Here is an 18,273-nt window from a genome sequence, read left to right as displayed (position 1 = left end):
AGACTTAGTAGATTTTTACTAGTACAAATTATGCCTAGCAGGAAGTTATGATATAACACTTGAAAATTCCTTTTTTCTGAGAAAGTTTGAAATGATCCCTCCTAAACATGCTTTGAAAGCTTTAGAAATATAATGGAATATTGAAAATCAGAAAACATGTATGAGGCAATTAAATATAAAAAATGGGAATATCAGTATCTACTTTACCTAAAATTGCACGTAGTTAACCAACATCTGCAGTAGAATAGCTCAGACCCCCATACTTCCTAGGGCTAACAGCCCAGAGTGAAAATATCTACACAAGAAAGAACAGGTACAGCTAACGTTATAATGTCTTGTGTGAAGCTCATATCATCTCGGAGGCAATACTAGCCCTCTGTTGACAGTATATGGTTGAAAACATGTACAAAATTGGCATGTATCACCACAATTCATCATCTTTTAAATAATTACGGCATTGCATTTGGTGTTCAAGTTACAAGTTCCTTTTAGCACTTCATCAAATAATTACATGATCACGATGAATTACTAGCCTTCTTAATATCATAATGAAATTATTTCTTCACAAAGTAGAAATTTGAACATAGCATCAGACCGACTGGAAAAGGACATGGTGGAGTGAAGCTACCGTGGTCCTAGTGGCACAGTTGGTGTTAGGGATTTGAGCACTGTTTGACACTAGTGAAAAAAGATACAGCAACAAAAAATATGAAATCCAGTGGTTGAGTTTATCTTTGGAACTTAATTTTTTAGTTTATATTCCAAATAGTTGTGCAATGAACATTTTAGAACACAATGTTGATATTTTATGAACCAAGTATAATCGATATTAAAAGAATACATTTAGGATCATCCCACTCATAATCAGCACAAAGCTTAAATGCAGATGCCAGTCTGTTTAGTGTTTCCAACTATTGATTGGTTATCTGGACAGTATGTTCCTTTTTCAATAATTTAAATGTGACTTCAGGATATCTGAATACTAGGCATCCTACATGATTATTGGGTTTCTATTTAATGGGGAAAATCTTCAAATTAAGACTACAAATGCAATTAACTACTTTTTCAGTCACAAATATTGATAAACGAAGTAATTTGGGTTATGAAAGCTGTAATTGTAAACTACAAATTTTAAACCCATAACGTAGATAGGGGAAAAATTACACTACTTTTTCACCATTTTCAATGCAGCTGAAATAAGTTTCCACACCAGCGAAATATTTCAGGTTTTAATAAAAGAATTGCTGCACTATTCTGTTTTGTTGTTGATAATGAGGGTGCTATTTGGCTGAGAAATTAAGCAGACCCACAGCCAGACTAATTCAATGGCGTGTTTAGGGCCAACATTCTACTCTGTATAAGGTAAACTGACAGTCAAAGCTAGGTGGCTGGCACAAAGCAGAGTGTGTAAGGAGTTTAACCTAGCACTTATGTTGCATTACACCTGAACCCAAGTTGAAGGGAACTCAGAACTATTCAATTGTTCTTTTGTATTTCCTTGAAATACTTTACTCAGCATCAAAATGTTGTCTTTTCTTCTGTTCTTCTCCTTTGTTTTTTTTTTTTTTTTTTTTTTTTTTTTTTTTTGCTAAGTCAGAGAAACAGAATGTTGTTCAATGTATTTGTCGACAATGAGAAGAAGTAAGCCCATTACCATTTGTTTTCTACTAGCAACTAGCCTCTACCAAAATTATGTAGTGTTAATGAAACTAAAGAGCCTGTCTCTAAACGAGGAAGTAATTATAGAATCCGATATTTCTGAAAACTGCCGCAAGTAGAACACTTCAGCACTAAAGAAACAGTACTAGAAATTTCAACTCTGAAGAATAGTAGTCAAGGAAAAATGAAGAAAAAATATCGACAAAAGATATAGAATCTGTTATTTTCAAAAATTGACGCAAGTACAACACAGCAGCACTAAAGAAACAGAACTAGAAATTTCAACTCTGAAGACTAGTAATCAAGGAAAAATGAAGAAAACATATCGACAAAGGAGAGCAAGCTCAATAGAAGGCACAAGCCAAACATATAACATGTAGAAATATACCTCTGAGTAAGTCATATCATGCAGTGCAACAATAGAGTAAATAATAATAGAAGACATTAAGGGCCAATTCTTATTGAGGCTTTCCTTAGAAGTTGTCTTGCTTCCTATATGTCCTTTAAAATCTGCATCAGACCCACAGGATGCAGATTCCATTTGATCATTTGAGAAATCACATGATAAATTGTCTTCCTTATGGATGTATTTTAGGAAATCCCATTGCAGTAAGTAGAAAGTTAATTCAGTAATAACAAGACAAGCATGAGTTCTTATAGCTTAAATACTATTTCGAGACACTCATCTATTAGCTTAAGGTTTTAAGTATGATAATTTTAACATATCGAATCCGTTTGACCAAGTGAATTTGAATATGAATCCCCCTTTTCTATTTGTTAAGCTATAAGAATTTATGTTAACGGTTATAGTTGTATGATAGGACACTAAACAACCTAGGAGGTTCAAAGGAGGGTATCAGGGGAATAACACAGCCTAGCACCAAAGTGTACGTGAAGAAGAATAAAGTGGATTAGTAGGCTGGATGGGAGTTGTTTAAAAAGAATATCTACGTGGCACCAGATTAGTAGAATAGTTTATTACGACAATTGGGTATAAGAGGGGAATGACATGTGTACTGGGTATCATGGAATTCATAGAGTTGTATTGGGAGGCCCTTAACTCCTCAAAGTGCTAGTGCTCTCTTTTTTTCTTTCTTCATTCTTCTTTCATTATGTTCCTTCTTAATGTTTCCATCATTGTTCTTAGCTCTGGAATATCTATTACTGCAGATTATTAATACGAATATCAACAAATTATTTAGTGTTTAAGCTTGTTCTCCGTGTGTGTTGAGTTGGATGTGGTTGAAATATTTAGGTTCCTATCATTGGTATCAGAGCCAAGGAGTTCTTATGGTTAATACGAGAATGGAAGCTAGGATTGAGGGATTGAAAAAAGATATGGGAACCGTTAAGGAGGACATCGACGGTATCAAGGGGTATCTCGTGGAACTAAGGGAATGGATATGTTTGAAGGATGAGAAGGAGAAAAGTGTTGTTCAAGGGAAAGATAAGGGAGAGTCATCAAGGAATCGGCTGATTAACGAAGAAGGAAGCCTAGAATGATCGGAAAACATCGGAAGTTCAAAACAACTCAGAAATAGTGAGATCAATGGAGATGATAGGAAAATAAGAAAGTTGGACTTACCTGTGTTCAACGGTGAAGACCTGTATGGTTGGGCTTTCCAAGCTGATCGGTATTTCAACATCAACAAGATCTCCGAGGAGGAGAAGATGGAATCGGTGGGGGTGTGCATGGAGGGAAGGTCTCTTAATTGGTTCTAGTGGATTGATTCAAGAGCTCCGTTTCCAAATTGGGGAATGTTTAAAAACACATTAATCAAACGATTCCAACTATCCTATAAGGGTTCTGCTTTTGAGTCTCTAGTGGCGTTGAAGCAGACTAGAATTGTAACTGAGTACCGTGAACAATTTGAGTTGTTTGTTGCACCGATGAATAAGGTAGGGGAAGAACTGTTGATGGGCACATTTACTAATGGGCTAAAGGAGGAGATTAAAGCTTATTTATGAATTGATAGGCCTACTTCCCTTTTTGAACTAATGAACCAAGCCCATAGAATAGAGGAAAGAAATTAGAACCTAGACAAATCCAAATTTAAACCAACCCGAGCCCAATGGAATTTTAAGGCTGAACCAAACAAATTTGAGCCATATACTCGAGTTACACCCAGCCCAGAACCACTTAGAATCAGTTACGGCTCTAATTATGCAAGAAAATTAGATCGCACAAATGGAGGTCAAATTCGCTTTGAGAAAGGAGAGAGACTGCCAGAATCTTCACCAACAAACCTTCGAGAGGGCAATTTTCTGCGAATGATAGACGTCGAAATGCAGTATAGAAGAGAGAGAGGGTTGTGTTTCAAGTGTGATGAGAAATTCGGTCCCAATCATCGTTGCCAGAACACGACACTCCAGATTTTGTTCGTCATAACTGATAAAGAGTTTGAGGAAGAAGAAACCATCCTGAAACCTGATGATGAGGCTAATACTGAAGGTACTCCTATTGCCTTATCTATGAATTCCATTGTGGCTATACCTTTAGCGAACACGCTAAAGCTTCGTAGGCAGATTAAGGGGGAGAGAGTTATAGTATTGGTTGACAATGAGGCTTCCCATAACTTCATCTCTCAAGAATTAATCTATAAGTTTGTTGGAGAGGGATGATACTAAGACTTTTGGCGTCATGGTGGGGAATGGGTATACATTAAGGAGTATTGGAGTTTGTAGAGAAGTGAAATTAGAAATTCAGGGCATCACAGTTTGTCAAGATTCTTTTCTGTTTGATTTAGGAGGAGCCGATGTAGTTTTTGGAGTAACTTGGCTGAGCTCATTGGGTGATGTGTGTTCTAATTGGAAAAGACTAACAATGAGGTTTGAAGTTAATGGAAAAACAGTGACCCTACAGGGGATCCTTCCTTAGTGAAAACGGTAGTTTCATTAAAAGTAATGCTAAAATCACTGCAACAATAGGGGGAGAGATATGTTCTATTACTCATCAAGATTGTGCTCCAGCCCCAATTTTGAATCCGAAAGTGGAGGTTGTTTTGACCAAATTCTCTAGCCTCTATTGATCAATCAGGAGATCTTCCCCCATATCATAAAAGAGATCATGCCATCACTCTTAAAGATGGGGCTCAACCCCCCAACATCAGGCCATACAGATACTCGTTTTTCCAAAAAAATGAGATAGAGAACTTGGTGAGCGAGATACTAGCGGCTGGTATTATCCAACCTAGCATAAGTCCTTTTTTGAGCCCTGTTTTACTAGTTAAAAAGAAGAATGGAAGTTGGCAATTTTACGTCAATTATCGAGCTTTGAATGATATAACCATTCCCAATAAATTCCTGATACCACCATTGACGAATTATTGGATGAGTTGGGTGGTGCAACAATATTTTCAAAACTTGACCTTAAATAAGGCTACCACCAGATTCGGGTTTGTGATGAGGATGTTCCAAAGACTGCTTTCCACACTCATGAAGGCCATTATGAGTTTTTAGTTATGCCGTTTGGCTTGACTAACACTCCCTCCACATTCCAAGCGTTGATGAATGAAATCTTCAAGCCATTCCTCCGAAAATTTATTCTTGTTTTTTTTTTTTTTTTTTAATGACATTTTAATATATAGTACTGATTTGATTACTCACATTCTGAATTTGAGGCAGGCTTTCCAGACATTACAGGAGCACTAGTTGGTCCTTAATAAAAAAAAATGTGTATTTGCTCAGGAGAGATTAGAGTATTTGGGCTATTTAATCTCGGCTAATGGGGTGGAGGCAGATCCTGCAAAAATTGAATGCATGTTATCCTGGCCAACTTCTACCACCTTGAAGAGCTTACGGGGATTCTTAGGGCTTACAAGATACTATAGAAGATTTGTCCAGAATTATGGACAGTTAGCCTACCCATTAACCCAATTGCTCAAGAAAAATTCCTTTGGTTGGGGTGAGGAAGCACAAAAAGCCTTTAACACTCTCAAGAAAGCCATAGTGACTATTCCAATGTTGATCATTCCTTATTTCTTGCTGCCGTTTGAGGTTCACATTGATGCGTCAGGTTTGAGAATGGATTGGTACAAAGAGGTCATCCAGTAGCTTTTCTCAACAAGGCTTTCTCCTACTCATCTCAACAGAAGTCTGTTTATGAGCGTGACCTCATGGTGATTGTGTTTGTTGTTCGCAAATGGAGCCATTATTTGCTTGGTCGAAAGTTCATCATCAAGATTGACCAGCACAGCCTCAAGTTCCTAAATGAACAAGGACCTCTGACTCCTAAATAGCATAAGTGGATCTCCAAATTGTTAGGATTCTCCTTCGAGATCCAATACCACCTTGGTAGCTCCAATAAAGTAGCCGATGCCTTGTCCCGTTGAGAATCAATTGTGTCCATGATTGCCTCATTGATAACATACTTTAGTGAGTACAAAGAATTGGTTGTTGACGCTTTACAAGATCCCAAACTCAAGGTGATTGTGCAAGATCTGTTGCTGAATGCGATGTCTCGGTCGAATTACTCCCTTTGTAATGGCTACCTCCTCTACAAGTACTTCCCAAGACCTCTAAGTTTATTCCTTGGTTGTGACATGAGTTACACGACACTCCAAGTGGAGGCCACTCTGGTTTCTTTTGAACTTACATTACTGGAATTTTGTTCTGGGAAGGCATTAAACAAGATGTTCAAAATTTTGTCATGGCATGTGGGATCTGTCAACAAAACAAACATCAAGCCTTAAAACCTGCTGGCATTTTGTAGCCACTTCTAATTCCGAATTTAGCATTTGATAATGTCTCTATGGATTTCATCAAGGGACTCCCTAAAGCTTGTGGGTATGACACTATATTGGTTGTTGTTGACAAATTGACTAAATATAGTCATTTTCTTTTGTTATGCCACTCTTATGATGCTAAGGAGGTTGCGGCTCTTTTTATCAATAAGATAGTATGTCTTCATGGTTTTCCCAAATCAATTGTTTTTTATAGGGACCGGGTATTTATGAGCCATTTTTGCACCGAGTTATTTCGTTTGGCAAGGACTACCCTTAAGTTTAGTTCGGCCTATCACCCCCAAACCGATGGTCAAATGGAGCTGGTTAACCATTGCTTGGAAACTTATCTTCGATGCTTTACTTCTTCCAAACATAAGCAATGGCCTAAATGGCTCTCTTGGGCTAAGTTCTGGTTTAATACCTCTTATCATAGCTCTACCAAAATGACTTTGTTTAAAGCTCTTTATGGAAGTGAGCCCCTACTTCTCCTTAAGTTTACCGAAATCAAATCTGATGTGGAGGATATTAACCAACAAATGGTCAAACGCAATGCTCTTTTGGAGGATCTTAAAGTCAACCTACAAGTAGCCCAGACTTGCATGAAGTCTACTACCAGTGCACACCGTAGGGAAGTAGTTTTCCAACCTGGTGACCTTGTCAACCTTAAGCTGTAACCATATAAATTCAAGTCTTTATCCAAGAAATTCAATGAGAAGCTTAGCTCTCGTTTCTATGGTCCCTTTGAAGTTGTGCAACAGATAGGAGAAGTTGCTTATAAATTAGCTCTACCTCCTACTGCAAAAATCCATCCAGTTTTCCATGCCTCTCAACTCAAGTAGAGTTTGCACTCGGCAGTCCCTATCTAACCACTCCCGAACTTCTTGACTGAGGACTTAGAGTTAATGGTACAACCAGCTTCAATCCTTGCCATTTGAACTCTTCTAGATGGCTTTCAGGAGGTATTGATTTAGTGGAGGGATCTCCCTTCTTTTGAAGCTACGTGGGAGCCATATGTCATTGCTAATCAGTATCCTAACTTTCACCTTGAGGACAAGGTGGCTACCCTGGAGGTTCAGAGGAAGGTATCAAGGGAATAACACACCCTAGCACCAAAGTGTACGTGAAGAAGAATAAAGTGGATTAGTAGGCTGGATGGGAGTTGTTTAAAAAGAATATCTACGTGGCACCAGATTAGCAGAATAGTTTGTTATGGCAATTGGGTATAAGAGGGGAATGAAATGTGTACAAGGTATTATGGAATTCATAGAGTTGTATTGGGAGGCCCCTAACTCCTCAAAGTACTAGTGCTATTTTTTTTTTTTTTTCTTTCTTCATTCTTCTTTCATTTTGTTCCTTCTTAAATTTTCCATTATTGTTCTTAGCTCTAGAATATCAATTACTACAGATTATTAATACAAATATCAGTGAATTATTTAGTGTTTAAGTTTGTTCTCCGTGTGTGTTGAGTTGGTTGTGGTTGAAATATTTAGGTTCCTATCATTGAATCCTTGATCACATTATATTTGATTGACATGCACTAGCACTTGAGGAGTTATGGTCCCTACCTATTAACTTGAGCCTTTGTGATAAGTGGTTGTTTAGTATAAGTTCACATTAATTATTTAATATTAGTTACAAGTGTATTCACATGAATATCTATGGAATAGACATATTAAACAAGGGAGACATGACTTAAATCTTTTATGGATTTCTTTTCCTTATAACCTCTATACACTTAGGGGATATTCATCAATTTCAATTAAAAAAAATAATGAAAATTGAGCATGTAGAAAACCGCATACAGCTAGCATCTAAACGGAAAGAAAATTATCAACAACCACGAAACCAAAACAAGTTAAGATGATAGACAAAGGTCAACAACAATACTTTAGCTCCAACATCCCCTTTCCTAAGTAAGACATGTGGATCAAACAAAAACTACAAACAAATTCACAACTTAATGTTATCAAATTAAACAATAGGGAATTTGTAGAAAATCAGAATCTAATTTACAACTGTGTAACTATAGCTGGTGTTGCTGATCTTCAACCTTGATTCTAGTATGAAAATTAGGGATCTTCAACCTTAATTGTTGTATTAAAATCGGGGATTTTTTATTTTTTTAGTTTTGTCCTAAGCTTGTATAAATAGCTGGTTTGTTTCCAGCCATAATCAACATAAAAATCTCTCAAAAATGTACATGGTATCAAAGCAAGGTTGTTGAAATATCTCTGCCATCTCTTTTCTCAGTTCTTCCTACTGAAATCTCTCAACTCTTCCTGCTAAAATCTCTCAGTTCTTTCTATTGAAACTTCTCTCAGCCTAAATACCATTCTTTCAATCTGCCATGACAAAATACAGAATGGCAATTGATAAATAAGCAACTACCGAGAATATCTCTGAAGTCACAATTGGTCAAAGAATTACTAGTTCAAACAGCAAACATGTTTCAGTTGAGGATAAACTAGCAGATCCAAACCCAAGTCCATTCAGCAAGGAACAATTGGAACTTCTTCAAAAATTGATCACTCAATCCAACAAGGTTCATCATCTTCCAATTTCAATTCTGTCCTAGGATTTGGATCTTTGGTCCAAAAAGGTAACTTTCTCGTAGCCCTAAATGTAAGAAACGAACATGGAAACTATTGGATTATCGACTCCGAAGCATCTGATCACATGTCAGGAGATATTACAATGTTTAAAAATTATACACCTTGTGTAGGAAACTTCACTGTTCGTATTGCAAATGGTTCTCTCTCAAATGTAGCTGGCATTGGGTCTATTGTTATTTCCAAGGACCTAACCCTTGAATCTATTCTTTTTGTTTCTAATCTTGATTGTAATCTGCTATCTATCAGTAAACTCACCCGGGATAAGAATTGTGTTACTAAATTTTTCCCAAATTATTGTGTTTTTTAGGATCTGGATTTGGGGAAGATGATTGGCTGTGCTGATATGTGTTCGGGTCTCTATATCCTCAAGATCACTAATTTTCCTGAAATACAACCTCAATCCACAGGTGGTGAAAAATTATCTTTTTCTATTTGTGTTCCAAATAATGAGAATAATGTTATGTTATGGCACTATCGTTTAAGTCATCCTAATTTTAGGTATCTTAGAAAACTTTTATCCATCATTATTTAATAATAATTCTAAGAATTTTCAATGTGAAATATGTCAGTTATCTAAAAGAGTTCATAACTCTTACCCAACTCAGTTTTATAAGCCATCTTACCCTTTCCAATGATTCATAGTGATGTTTGAGGACTGTCTAGAATAAGAACTGTTACTGGCACTAGATGGTTTGTTTCATTCATTGATGATCATACTATAATTTTTTAGGTATTCTTAATGAAAGACAAATCAGAAGTAAGTCAAATTTTCAAAAACTTTCATACCATGATTCAAACACAATTCCATGTCAAAATATAAGTTTTAAAAACTGACAATGCAAAGGATTATTTCAATTCTTTTCTAGGTAATTACTTGTTAAAAGAAGGAATAGATCATCAAAGTTCATGCATTGATACCCCACAACAAAATGGGGTAGCTAAAAGAAAAAATAGGCATTTGTTAGAAGTTGCAAGATTACTCATGTTCTACACCAATGTTCCAAATTTTTTTTTGGGGAGAAGCTGTTCTCACTGCCACTTATCTCATAAATAGAATGTCTTCTCGTGTGTTAAATTTCCAAACTCCTTGTCAAATCCTGCTCAAATCATATCCTCATACTTAACTAATTTCCACTCTTCCACCAAAAGGGTTTAGTTGTATGGCCTTTGTTTACAATAAACAACCAAACAAAAGTAAACTTGATCCAAGGGATATTAAGTGCATCTTTCTAAGGTATTCATCGGAAAAAAAAAAAAAAAAAAAAAAAAAAAAAAAAAAAGGATACAAGTGTTACTCCCCCATCACAAGAAAATTCTACAACACAATGGATGTAAACTTTCTTGAAAACCAGCTATATTATCCCAAAAATGATATTCAGGAGGAGAATAGAATCCAGGAATATCAATCTTAGGAAACAGAACCTATCGAGACACCTATAGCTCCCATAACCGAGATACCAATAAGAATACTTGAATCTAAAATGCTCATTATAAATTCTAAGTCTAATCCTTCTGAAGCTAAGTTAAGTACTCTAACTCCACTCATTTCTCAACCAACTCAATCTCAAAATTTTGAGTTTAATCCTTTTAAAGTCGAGTCAAGTACTCCAACTCCACTCATTTCTCAACGAACTCAATCTCAAACTATGAAAAATAGCAAGGTCATTGTCTATTCCAGGAAAAAAAAAAGGGAAATCAAGAAGATATAGAGGACCAAACACATCCCAAGCCAGTCCATGAAGATGATCCAAATCCAGAGGAAACACCTTCACGTAACACTAATAACGATCTCATTGAATCTGATCAGTAGAGAATAATGATCTTGATTTACCTATTGCAAAAAGAAAAGGAACCAGATCATGCACAAGCCACCTAATCCATAACTTCATCTCTTATAAAAATTTGTCATTACGATATTGTGCGTTTGTTGCCAATCTTACTGATATTCAGATTCCGAACAATGTCTAAGAAGCTCTACAAGTACTTGAATGGAGAGCTGCCATTGAAGATGAAGTCATAGCTTTAGAAAAGAATGACACATGGGAACTTACTCATCTCCCAGAAGGGAAGAATCCGATGGGATGCAGGTGGATTTTCATTGTAAAATACAAAGCAGACATAAGTATTGACAGGTTCAAAGCACGACTTGTAGCAAAAGGCTTCACTCAGTCTTATGGAATTAACTACCAAGAGACTTTTGCACCTGTTGCAAAATTGAACACAATCAGAGTCAGAGTCTTGTTATCCTTGGCTGCAAACTGTGACTGGTGTCTCCATCAACTAGATATCAAGAATGCTTTTCTTAATGGTGACCTAGAAGAAGAAGTGTATATGCAAATTCCCTCAGGATTGGAGACTCAAGTTAATATTAACAAAGTATGCAGACTCGAAAAATCTCTATATCGGCTCAAATAGCCCCCTCGAGCTTGGTTTGACCATTTTACCAAGGCTATGAAAAAGGTTGGGTATTCACAATGTCAGTCTGATCATACCTTATTCGTAAAACAATCTGTTGGGGAGCATTAGCCATCATCATTGTATATGTAGATGATATAATTTTGACAAGAGATCATGAGGAGGAAATAAGTAATCTCAAGAAATTCCTTGCTAAAGAGTTTGAAATTAAAGACTTAAGAAATCTTAAATACTTCCTTGGAATGGAAATTGCTCGATCAAAGAAGGGAATTGTTGTCTCACAACAAAAATATGTCCTTGATCTATTGAAGGAAACTGGTATGCTTGGCTGTAAACCTGCTGATACACCTATGTACGATACTACAAAGGTGGGAGTTACAGAAGAAAGTGCTCCAGTTGACAAAGGAAGATATCAAAGACTTGTTGAAAAACTTATTTATCTTTCTTAAACTAGGCCATAGTTACTCCCAAAGCAATAAGTGATCTAACAAAGCACGGCTAGAAGTATGGAAACCTGCATAAATCTCATGTTTCAGAATACCATCATACTTTTAACATCTAACAGAAAGAAAATGAAAGATAATAAAAGGATAAGAGTTAAAGTTCACTTACTACCCAAATAAAGATTCTTTAGAGAATATGTTTGGATACTTATCTGCTGGCTGAATAGTGAAAATTATCCCAAACGATAAGTACCATGCTTTGCAAACAGAAAACAAAATGAAAAGGACGTAGGCACATGGACTAGGTGGGGTTTGGGAATGTTAACAATAGATAGATTAAAATGAGATTGGAGAAGATACTTGGACAACTAGGGAAAAATCCTAAATGATGGACAATTCATAAGGATTTCATATTACTTGAAAATGGAATATTTTTCAATAATAAAGGAGAAAGGAAATATTATCTACAAGATGTATTTATTGGCACAAGAAGCCAAAAATATAAGTACCTGAGCCAAAAAACCACCCACTGCTGGGCCCATGATGAGTCCTATGCCCCATGCTGTACTCACCTGAAATTAGATTACAGTTGTCAGCTCCGGCACCACAGGAAATTATTTTATTCATAGAGAAATAAACTTACTGCTGATAGTCCTAAAACTTGGTGTTCTTCACGCATAACTTCAGTTGCATATGCTTGGTAATGATAGAAGTTACGCACCGGTACTTGAATTAAGTGGAACACAAGTAAACAAAGAATCTCATAGAATAGAAACTTTCCATACCGTTATTGTTCCAAGTAAAGCATTCATACTCCCAAGAAGAAACCTTGTGATGACAGCCATCCAAAAGTTTATACTAAGTCCAAAGAGAGTGCTCAAAACAACCCTATGACAAATTTTTAAGCCAGATAATTATGAAAATTTTGTACATAAGATGTCTAAAATAAAAAAAAAAAAAAAAAAATTGCAAAATTAATTGCTAATTATCACTACAAAAATTTGACAGGAAACCAGCATTTACTAACACTGAGATGGTCCAAGATAATATTACGGGTTTTCGACCATAGTAGTCAGCCACCACTCCCCATAAGACAGATATCAAAGCTCTGCCAATCATGAATGAAGACCCTTCAAGGTATTAAGAGGTTTGTTAGGAATAATTTTAAGGAACTGAAATCTGACGAATAAGCATATCTATATTAGAATACACCATCATTAAACAGGAAGTACAGAAGATACACTCACCCACAAAGCCAGCATAGTAGCCAATATCTTCCTTCCTTTTTGCAATGAAAATCCCTAATCTGAAATTAAATAGTAAATTAATAGAATGTTTTGGAAAGCAATGCAAGATTCAACAGAATGACCGGTAGGCTTTGTTTAATATTTTTCCCAAGCAAAGGAGGCTAATTAGGAAAATCAGCAACCAACACAATCCAACCTCAAACTCATAAAAGATGTATATAAACAAATGCAAGAATCAAATCTGACCACCATATTCTATAACCATCCTGGAATGTATCAGCTTTAATTAGTTGCAGAAAACTTGTTGTCTACTTCTCAGTAATATTTTCTCCAACCTAAGAAGTGATCAATCTTCTCACTGGTAAATCTTACTTCTTGGATAGTTATTCACTCATCTTGTTCTGCTATCAATCATAGCGAATTGATTAGTAAGATGCTTCTGTATTTATACAAAAATCATTCAATTGATTTTTTCGAAATCTTCATTGCAGACTCTTTGTATGTCACTGAACCAATTTCTACGTCTGTCTATAACTCATTTTAATAATTTAATCATCTGCATGCAGAGTAACATTTCTACTCACCATGAAATAAAGGAACGGAAAGAGTGATAATACTGACAGTGCTTAAAAATTGAAATGAGAAGGTTACCAATATTATGGATAATGTACAAGATAAATCAAATAATTAAGAAATGCTTAACAGCAGCTAAAACAAGCGCTGCAGGAAACGACAAACCACTGCAAGAGGGCATATAAATGAATTTCAACCATAAAGAAAAAAGGTGCATGCTACCTTAAATCAACAACAAAACTTGTTTACAGTAATAATGAAGTTCACCACAACCACAAAAAGAAAAAGTTATTTATGACAGATTGAAAGGCAGACTCAACATCCAAGAGGGAGATCACAATTTATTCATTTACTGATGCACAGACATTAAGTTGAAAATAATTCACATATGTAAGCTGGGGTGCAAAATTAAATCTTCTAATAAAATATTTCCTGTCTTTCTAACTAAATAGAAATGCCTTCAGTTAGCGTTTGTTGCTGAGCCCCAGTGGAGGATGCCAACTTTTTCCCTTCAATAGTTTAACAACCGAATGAGTGCAAAACTGTCAAACTATAATTAAAATCAGAACCACAAAAACTCCAGTTTAATTCACCGTATTCATTATACTATTTGCAAGTGCAGTACTCCGATGGATAGAATTTCTCACTTCTGTTACAAACAAAAAGAAATGCCAATAAAACCATACTGCAAGAAAATGTAATGATAAAATCACCTTAATCTGATCATTTTTTCCATCTTCCAGTATATAATAATATAATTTTCCCTTTCCCATAGACACTGAAAAATTCTGTTATCTGTAATGTTTTTGATAATGTTAACCAAAACTATTTGCATGCATCTCCATTTGCATGTATGTAGAACCCTTCAAAACTAAAGAGGAACAACTAAAAATAATGAAACCAATACCATTCTTCAAATTTGGCAACCTGCCTAAACAATATCATCCCAACTACGCAATTTATGGAAACAAAGAGAAATTTAAGATGCTCGTAAGAATAACCTGTGATGAGATATGACAACTTACAATTACAAACCGCAACAAACCACAAAGAAATGATTTCCCGAATGGGTAAACCCTGTTTTAACTCTTGGAGCTTATCAACCTTACAGCCAGAGCAGTTCTCATAATATTTCTTCTTCTTCAACAGTGTCTCCCTGCACTTCTCCTCCGACATACTTTTATCAAGTCAGCACAAGACACTGCCTCATATGTATGAAGTTGTAAAACAAAATCTGAAAAAGCACTCTGCACTTAGTTACATAATCAGTACAAAAACTAATCATTCAATAGAAATTAATAATACATTTGTAAAGGTACAACAGAATCTAAAATAGCACTCTCCACTTAGTTATATAATGAGCTTAAAAAGTAATCATCATGAAGAATATCTATGTCCATTAAATGGTAAGGCATCTCTTGCACAATAGCACAAGACATTAAATCAATTGATTAGGAGTTAAAAAGTTGCTTAGAAAAGAATATTCAAGTCTTGAAACAAAGATGCTTTTGCTTTATTTCCGTGTTAAATGAAAATAATATATAGCATCCACATATTTTACAAGATTTTCACTTAAAACATGTGGATACAATATAATATCATACCATGCTAGCAAGAGCAACACATAAAACATGCTTTTCTCCATCAATTCATGATGTCATCTAATTAGCTTTTAAAACTAATATCACAAATTTTGTATCCTAAGTACTATGGTATTGACTTAGAATTACCACAGAATTATAAAATAATGAGACATTATATAAAAAGTCATAATAACTTCATATCACTTCAGAAAAAAAAATTGGAATAACTAAGTACTTATTATGGCATTACTCTATAATAATACAATTAACGTCTGTCTTCAACACATGAATGTAAAACTTATACACAATACAAATAACCACCATATAGAGCCCAAGTATCGATTTCAAAGGGAAGTCAAACCATTATTATTAAACATCAAATGAACAATGCAAACTGTTAAACTTCCAACATAATGAAATAAAATAAGCTTTCAAACATGTTCTAAGTTTTATACTTGAATATTCATACAAATAGTAGTTACAATGGCGAGTTTAAGGACAATAATGTTGTTATGCAATCAACCTAAAAATACAAACAGAAACAAACAAGAAACCAGAAAACCACAAACAATAAACACCAGATCTTTACCGTGGTTCACTTGCTCGATTTGAGCAAGCTACATCCACGTTGAACTCCGGAAAGGGAGTTCGCTGCACTATGATTAAAGAACAACTGATTACAGTCACGATTACAAAGAATGAGACCCAAGAAACCCAGATCAAACAACTCTGATTCAAACCCATAATCTGCCCTAGGACTCCTCTAACCTGGAAATCCATATAACAAGAACATAGTAGTTCTTCCCTTGATTGATTAACCCAAACCACTCAAGAAACCCACAGATTACACTGAAATCAGACTCAAAGAAAGAACCCTAGTTTTTCAAAGAAAACGAAAACGCGGCTCTCGACCTTTTTATGTTTGATCTACTATTTCAATAGGAAACTCTAATCCTTTTATAGTGTTGACTGAAGGCTTGATCTCAGCCGTTGGTTTTTCCTCTGAATCAGCGGTCAGGATCATCCAGGAGCTGTCTCAAAACGACACCGTTCCATTAATTCAGTACGACGCCGTTTCAGCATTCACTCACAACAAATGTATACTTCAATCAAATAAAAATTACCTGCTTTCTTCACCCTCGTATTTTTGTATTAGTAATACTATGTACACAAGTTGGACTCCCAACTTTAGAATTCAACTAATATGTACCTCACTTATCACATCATTTTACAATTAATATGGTACTACCATATCAGTTGACTCTAAAGTCAGGATTCTAACTTTATAAGTACAACATACACAAATTTACACTTCACGCACGCGTCCGTCACTCAAAAAACGGCAGCTCACAATCACATGACCGATGACCGTTTAAAGCTTCGCCTATAGTGATCTGATTAAGACTAGTAGCACAAACAAAGCAAACCAAAATGTGAGAAAATCGATCAGGAAAACTAGCGAGCGAAATTCAAACTAAACACCAAAAGCTTTAATAAAACATTTCAAGAAAAGTGAAAAAAAAAAAAAAAAAAACAGGTCAACTGAATCGTAATCCTGATAAGTTGATGGTAAATTAGGGCACTATTTCGGTTGGCATTGATTCGAATGGGTTGTAAGCAATGATTTACAAGAAGACAAATGTACCTTCAGTGGCCATGTGAGATTTCCGTAATTCCCACAGAACATAAGCGCAAATTGGAATTTGTTCGATTCGTTCCTCTTGAAATTGAAAATTTGAAAGACAGAGAAAAAAACCTCTTGAAATTGACACTAATAAATATAAGGTTTGTTTAAAACTTGAGGGAAAGATGAGAGAAAAATAGCCGTTGTTAATGAAGAAATTTTGAAAATAATTTAATTAGAAAGGACTTCAACATTTTTTTTTCTATATATCTCACATTAATATATCTTATATGTAATAATCAAATAATAAATACTCACAAATAAATTATATAAAATTAAAAAATAAATTAAATCTAAAACTGGTTTTTGAAAGCACATAATTGTAAGAATAATATCATTAATTAAATTAAATGTGTTATGCCCAGGAAAATAAAGGGCTGACGTGGGAAAGTCACGAGAAGGGTGACCTGCTCCCGTCAGAGCAACACGCACATGTCAGACCTGCCAAGTGATATGGAGCTCACACGCGTCCATTTCCCTGCAATAAGTCGTGCGATGTCAGCTTGGGAAAAGGAAAATGGGACGTAAAGCCGGATTATATCCTGACAATCACACCAAACCATGGATTTAGTGATGATTATACGCTTCAGTTTGATATAAAATGAAGAAGATCCCTTCATTAAGGGGATTCGGCCATTTTTCATACAAAGAATTCTCTCTCTCTCCTGTAAACATTTTTACTTTTTTTAACTTATGTAAGTCAGCCCGCAGTCACGACCTGACCCACACTAACATCAATACAAATCAGTGGACGTAGGACTTGCTATCTCAGCATCCGAACTACTTAAAAACTCCCTTTGCATTTATTTCGCTTTATATATTCCATTTTCACGTGCATTTAACAGCCAATCCACGTTACGCATGTGAGAATTCGTTGGTGCTTAAACGGAGCATCAACAGTTTGGCGCTAGAAGGAGGGCTGATTTAGTGTCTACCCTTCATCAGGAGAATCTTTGACCTACTGGTCCTACAGCTACAATAACCCGCCAGTCTGAACCTGAGCAGGGGAACCAGCATGCTGAAGGAGTCCTTCCAGCTCAGAGGGACACCCCTTCCAACATACCTCCAGTTCTGCAAAATGCTGCTGGGAATAGCCCAACAGCTCCGCAACTGGACCCCACCATCAGAAGCTACCTGGAGAGGTTCGACAATACTCTCCAGACGGTCAACCAGAGGTTGGACCGTCTGGACCAAGGCATGTCATCTACGACAGCCGGAGCAGTACAACCACCAAAAACGCCTGCAGGTCGGGCGAAAGCGCTGCAAAGGGCGATAGCCCGTGCCGCGAGCACTGCAGCGCGTAAGCGCAAGGGTAAGCAAGTGGCAAAAAATA

General features: G+C 35.9%; 1 pseudogene; it reads right to left on the bottom strand.

Moving 5' to 3' along the window:
- Window positions 1-169: 169 nt before the first annotated feature.
- On the bottom strand, window positions 170-14,849 carry LOC116107669 (annotated as a pseudogene).
- Between the last annotated feature and the right edge of the window lie 3,424 nt (window positions 14,850-18,273).

The sequence above is a fragment of the Pistacia vera genome, unplaced genomic scaffold (assembly GCF_008641045.1).
Source record: "Pistacia vera cultivar Batoury unplaced genomic scaffold, PisVer_v2 Contig545, whole genome shotgun sequence".
NCBI lineage: Eukaryota > Viridiplantae > Streptophyta > Magnoliopsida > Sapindales > Anacardiaceae > Pistacia > Pistacia vera.
The sequence above is the reverse complement of the archived record's forward strand: the minus strand, read 5'-3'. Positions and strand labels throughout refer to the sequence as shown.